Source organism: Apium graveolens, chromosome 5 (assembly GCF_009905375.1).
Source record: "Apium graveolens cultivar Ventura chromosome 5, ASM990537v1, whole genome shotgun sequence".
In the NCBI taxonomy this organism is placed as follows: Eukaryota; Viridiplantae; Streptophyta; class Magnoliopsida; order Apiales; family Apiaceae; genus Apium; species Apium graveolens.
This window is the reverse complement of record NC_133651.1, coordinates 225,961,948-225,968,373: the sequence shown is the minus strand read 5'-3', so window position 1 is coordinate 225,968,373 and position 6,426 is coordinate 225,961,948. Positions and strand designations below refer to the sequence as shown.

General features: G+C 39.5%; 1 non-coding gene across 1 annotated transcript; it reads left to right on the top strand.

Annotated features, from left to right (window-relative positions):
- The first annotated feature begins 5,759 nt into the window (after positions 1–5,759).
- On the top strand, positions 5,760–5,866 carry LOC141663436 (small nucleolar RNA R71). Its single transcript, XR_012551508.1, has one exon. It is a non-coding gene; the product is annotated as a small nucleolar RNA R71 (small nucleolar RNA).
- The last annotated feature ends 560 nt before the right edge of the window (positions 5,867–6,426 follow it).

Below are 6,426 nucleotides of genomic sequence, written 5' to 3'. Positions count from 1 at the left end.
GAAACATGGAAGAAATCAATTTTGGCAGAAGCCCAGCGCGCCCACACTGAACTAGCGCGCGATCGCGCCATACAGGAAGCCAGCGCGCCCGCTCTGATTAAGCGAACGGTCGCGCTATGTCGGGATAATAAAATCCTGATTCTATTGCAATTCTATTTTCTGGACTCCTGGGCTGATTGGACTGCTATATATTGATAACTCAAGATCGTTTTTTAAGAAGGAGACTTACCAGAGCACGGGGAGAAGACGACAAGAGACTTATAGCACAATTCAACAAAGGCGAAGACGATCTAGTTTATTCTTGTGAATCTTTATTTTGAGTTGTAATCTTGGATGCTCGTTTCTTGTTTTGTTGAACCTATACTCTTGTTTGTACTTGGTCTTATTTATTCGTTAGAAAGACTACATTTTATATACCATGCTTTCATCGGAACCCACGTTGATGATGAGTCCGATTATGGGCTAATCATTATCGTGGGGTTCTAGTGGATTTATTTATAGATTTCTTTAGTTAATTATTTGATGCCTTAGTATGTGGTGATTGTATGATATCCTAGTAATGGTTGTGTGTATTCGTCTTATGAGCGTCGCGAACTTATAAGATAGTGTGTTAATTCTTAATGAAGCGAAAGTGAATTTAAGGATTTGGAACTTGCCATGCTAGCATAGGTTCATGTATTGTCATGCATGATTCATAGGTAATTTTAACCATCTTACTTGCCCTGTGTAATCAAGATAGATAACTTGTGCTTAAACCGTTATGTTGTCAAATTCTATAGACATATAGGGTCTCAATATAATTGGTGTCTATTCAGCTTCTATCTCTTTTGTGGATGTCTGGTATTATGGTACTCGCGCAACGAAAGTTGCGTTTATCAGTTTCGTGTTATCTGATTAGTGTCATCACCATTGCATGCTAAGGTTAAGATCAATAAGGCTATTGAATGAAGTATTTAATGAAGTTAGAATCTCATGTTTGTCATACTTATTAATTCAATATTATTTCTCATAGTTATAATTATTAGTTTAATTCTTAGTTATAACCAACCTTAATTAGTTATCGTCTTAGCATTGAATAATAACCATACATTGTTGCTTAAGTGTGTGAATTAATTAGTAAACAAATACAATCTCTGTGGGAACGAACTAGAAAAGATTCTATACTACTTGCGAACTCGTATACTTGCGTGTATTATTAGCGCGTATTTAGCGAATAACAACCTCGGCGCGGCCGCGCGATAGGACAGCGTGGGCGCGCGCTACTTCCGCCAAACCGGCGCAGCCGCGCGCTGAAATAGCGCGGGCGCACCGTGTTTCTGTGTTTTCAATGTGGCCGAACGCTAGGACAGCGCGGGCGCGCCAGGCTTCTGTAGTCAGTCCTAAATTTTTTTCATTTTTTTAATTTTTTTATGATTTTCTCTTTTCTTCTTGCTTCCTCTACCTACTAATGTATAACAAACTTGGGTTGCCTCCCAAGAAGCGCTTGCTTTACATCCTCAACTTGACGTAGAGCTCGAGATCAAACGGACAATAAAACGGCATTAACCATCTCGCGATTTGTCATGTCACCATAATAATGCTTCACCCTCTGACCATTTACCTTGAATGCTTGGCCCAGATCATTTTCAAAAAATTTCATCGCTCCATGTGGAAACACAGTTTTGACAATAAACTGCCCTGACCATCCTGACTTCAACTTTTCAGGAAAAAGACGGAGATGAGAGTTGAACAAAAGAACTTGTTGCCCCGGCACAAATGATTTGAGCACTAAACCCCGGTCGTGCCACCTCTTGACTTTCTCCTTAATACATTTTGTTGTTCTCATAAGCTTGAAGTCGAAATTCGTCGAGCTCATTCAATTGAAGCATCCTCTTCTTTTCAGCTGCATCCAAGTCAAGATTCAATTTTTTCAAAGCCCAATATGCCTTATACTGCAGCTCCACCGGCAAATGACACCCCTTACCATAAACCAACCGATACGGTGACATCCCTAGTGGAGTCTTATATGCTGTTCAATACGCCCAAACAACTTCATCAAGCTTCAAAGACCAATCCTTCCTCCATGGACACACAAATTTCTCTAAAATACGCTTGATCTCTTTGTTAGAAACCTCAGCTTGACCATTCGTTTAAGAATGATAAGCCGTAGGAATGCGATGATTCACATTATACCTCTGCATCATAGTAGTGAACTTACGGTTACAGAAATATGACCCCTCATCACTGATTATGACTCTTGGAGTTCCAAATCTTATGAATATCTGCTTATGAAGAAAATTAAGCACCAATTTAGCATCGGTCATTGGCAACGCCTTAACTTCAACCCATTTTGACACATAATCAACCGCCAACAAGATGTATTGATTGTTACAAGATGAGATAAATGGCCCCATGAAATCAATTCCCCAAACATCGAAGACCTCAACCTCGAGAAGCACATTAAGAGGCATCTCATCCCTCTTAGACATATTACCCACATGTTGACATCGATCACTTTTTAAAATGAACAGGTGAGCATCTTTAAACAAGGTTGGCCAAAAGAATCCTGATGTCTTTTCTCCATCATAATGTCCTTCATAAGTCGTTGAGTGGAAATCTCGCAAGAACCCCCCTGTTTCGGTGTAAGGAATATATCTGCTGATGATTTGATCAGCTCCTTGTCGAAAAAGAAATGACTCATCCCACATAAACCACTTCATTTTATGTAGAAACTTCTTCCTTTAAGCATAAGATAAGTCGGGAGGCATGATATTACTCACAAGGTAGTTCATAATGTCTGCTAACCAGGGTTCTTCTTCTTGCACTCTAAACAACTGCTCGTCAGGAAAAGACTCATTTATCAATGTCTTATCCAATAAAGTAGCATTAGGGTTCTCTAAACGCGAGAGATGATCAGCGACTTGATTTTCAGTCCCCTTTCTGTCCTTGATCTCTGGTTCAAATTCTTGAAGTAAAAGAACCCATCTAATCAATCTAGGATTCAAGTCCTTCTTTGAGACGAGATAACGAATTGCAACGTGATCAGTGAAAACTGTCACCTTAGTCCCAAGTAGATAAGATCGACCTTTCTCAAAACCATTGAAAATAGCCAAAAGTTCTTTCTTCGTAGTGGTATAATTCAGTTGACCACCATTTAGGGTCTTGCTAGCGTAGCAGACCACATGAAATATGTTGTTCTTCCTCTGCCCAAGAACTACTCCAACTGCATAGTCACTTGCATCGCACATCATCTCAGAAGGTTCAGACCAATCAGGTGCAGTTATGACATGTTCCGTGATTAAACTCTTCTTCAATGTTTCAAAAGTTGTAATGCACTCGTCATCAAACTTGAAAGGGACGTCTTTCTCTAGCAAACTGCACAATGGCTTCGAAATCTTAGAGAAGTCTTCCATAAACATCTACACATTCTGAAGTAACCACAGAATTTACCAACTCCATCTTTAAGCACTCTTCATTATCAGTAGGGAATTTTATAGGCATTGAACACATTAAAAGTGACATCCTGATCCAGCATTCGCATTGTGAGCTCACCCTTCTGCACATCTATCAAGGTCTGGCTTAGGGGTAAGCAAAACCGAACCGAAACCGAACCGAACCGTAAAATTTCGGTTCAGTTTGGTTTGAGTTTTTTAAAAATTTCGGTTATTTCGGTTTTTCGGTTTGAACCGAAATAAAATCAGTTCGGTTCGGTTTCTCAAAATATTGGTTCGGTTTTAACCGAATTAATTGAATTATACACACACATATATATATATATATATATTTCAATTATATTTTATATAATATTACATGAACACAGTGGCAGCAATTGGAGATTAAAGTGTAGAGAACTTAATTTTTGTGTTGCATGTGTGCAAAACGAAGAAAAGATTCATTGAATGTTATAATTATTTATAAACTTAATTATTTTAATTTGTAGTATTGTGTCGAGGTTTATCATACTGATTGTTGAACTTTAATTATAATTTCCACCTTTTTTACTTTTAACTTCTGAAATTATTTTTTTCTTCTTTTATTAAATAGTGTAAATGTTCTTTAATTTATTTTTCATTCTTTTAAATTTTTTTCTATAAGACGTAACTTTTTTGTGTTTTTAGAACTTATATTTTTAAATATTTCGGTTTTTTATAAACCGAACCGAATAAACCGAAATATTTCGGTTCGATTTTTGGTTCGGTTTATAAGTAAGTTCGGTTCGGTTTGGTTACAAAAAAATCAGCTATTCGGTTTTCGGTTAATTCGGTTCGGTTCGATTTCTGACCGAACCGGCCGAATGCTCAGCACTAGTCCGGCTAGTCGCCAAGAAAGGTCTTCCCAAGATTATGGGAATCTTCTTATCCTCCTCAAAAACAAGAATGACGAAATCAGCAGGGAAGATGAGTTTATCAACCTTGACCAAGACATCCTCCACAATACCTCACAGATATGTAATAGAACGGTCGGCCAATTGCAAAGTCATATAAGTTGGTTTTGGATCAGGTAAGTCCAACTGCTTGAAGATTGACAAAGGCATCAGATTGATGCTAGCTCCCCAATCACATAAGCACTTGTCAAAAGACACTTTTCCAATAGTACATGGAATAGTGAAGCTTCCTGGATATTTAAGCTTCGGAGGCAACTTCTGTTGCAGCACAACACTGCATTCCTCCGTGAGAGCGACTGTCTCTAAATCATCTAGTTTCACTTTCCGAGAAAGAATAACTTTCATAAACTTTGCGTAACTAGGCATCTGCTCGAGAGCCTCAATGAAAGGTATGTTGATATGAAGTTTCTTGAACACCTACAAAAACTTCTCAAATTACTTGTCCAGCATTTTCTTCTGCAGCCGCTTAGGAAAAGGTGGTGGAGGATAAATATGTTTCTTCCCTGTATTACCCTCAAGAGGAGTGTTCTCAACAGTAGTCTTTCTTGGTTCCACTTCTTCTTTCTGCTGCTCTACTTCTTTCTCAGCCCCAGCTTCTTCAGTCAACGCTTGAGTTTGTTCGAGATTCGCAACCTTTCCAGACCTTAAAGTGATTGCTTTAACCTGCTCCTTAGCTTCCTACCTTCCTGGAACTTTTGTGTCACTAGGTAGTGTATCAGGCTGACGATTTAGCAAGGCATTGGCAATTTGCCCAATTTCATTTTCCAAGGTCTTGATAGAAACAGCTTAACTCTTGCACATAAGCTTTAACTCCTCTAGTTCAGATTTTTTCATTAGCTTGTTGCAGCTGGAGTTGCTGTCTTGGTGCATATTGCGGTTGCTGAAAACCAGGGGGTTATACTGCTTAGTTGCATACTGCTGATAAGGCTGTTGAACCGCATTCTGAGCGTTGCTCCAACTGAAATTAGGATGATTGTGGTTGTTGGGATGATAAGTTGCTGGCACGGGCTGCTGTAAACACTGAAAGTTGCTCACGAATTGAGCTGATTCACTAGAAATTGCATACTGATCAGTCTCATGGGCACCAGCGCAAAGTTCACAGACACTAGCGATTTGATTAACCCCATAATTAACCAAAGTATCCACCTCCATCGTCAAAGCCTTAAGTTGGGCAGCTATAGCAGTTGCTGCATCCAACTCTAGAATTCTTGCTACTTTTCCCTGAGTCAGTCTTTGGGAAGGATTCTGGCATTCATTAGCAACCATCAGTTCAATTAATTCATAAGCTTCATCATAGCTCTTAGCCCACAAGGCTCCTCCTGATGCTGCATCAAGCATGGGTCTAGAAGTAGCACCCAATCCATTATAGAAACAGTTAATAATCATCCAATCAAGCATGCCATGGTGTGGGAACTTCCTTAGCATCTCCTTATATCGATCACAAGCCTCACACAGAGATCCTCCAGTTTGATGAGCAAACTGAGTAAGAGCATTCCTGATTGTAGAAGTCTTCGTCATAGGGAAGAATTTAGTGAGAAACTTTTAAGCAAGATCTTCCCAAGTGGTGATAGACCCTGCTGGTAGAGAATATAACCAGCACTTAGCTTGGTCCCTCAGAGAGAATGGGAAGAGTCGCAGCTTGATAGCATCTTCAGTCATATCATTGAACTTGAACGTGTCGCAGATCTCGATGAAATCCCTGATGTGCATGTTCGGGTCTTCAGTAGGATAACCCCCAAACTGAACTGAGTTCTGTATCATCTGAATCGTGCTTGACTTGATCTCAAAAGTGTTAGCCCTGATGGCTGGCCTGATGATGCTTGACTGAATGTCATTGATCTTAGGCTGAGAATAGTCCATCAAAGCCTCATGATTTTCTGCTTGATCTCCCATCTCTACTAAAACTGGTTACTCGACTTTCTCTTCTTCTTCTACCTTCTTTTCTTCTTCGAAAACTTCCTTTCGAACCACCACAACTTCTTCCTCGGCTTTATCCAGAGTTCTCTTACGAGTACGCGAACGCGTATGCATATACCCTCACTAGAGTACCTGAAATAAGACAA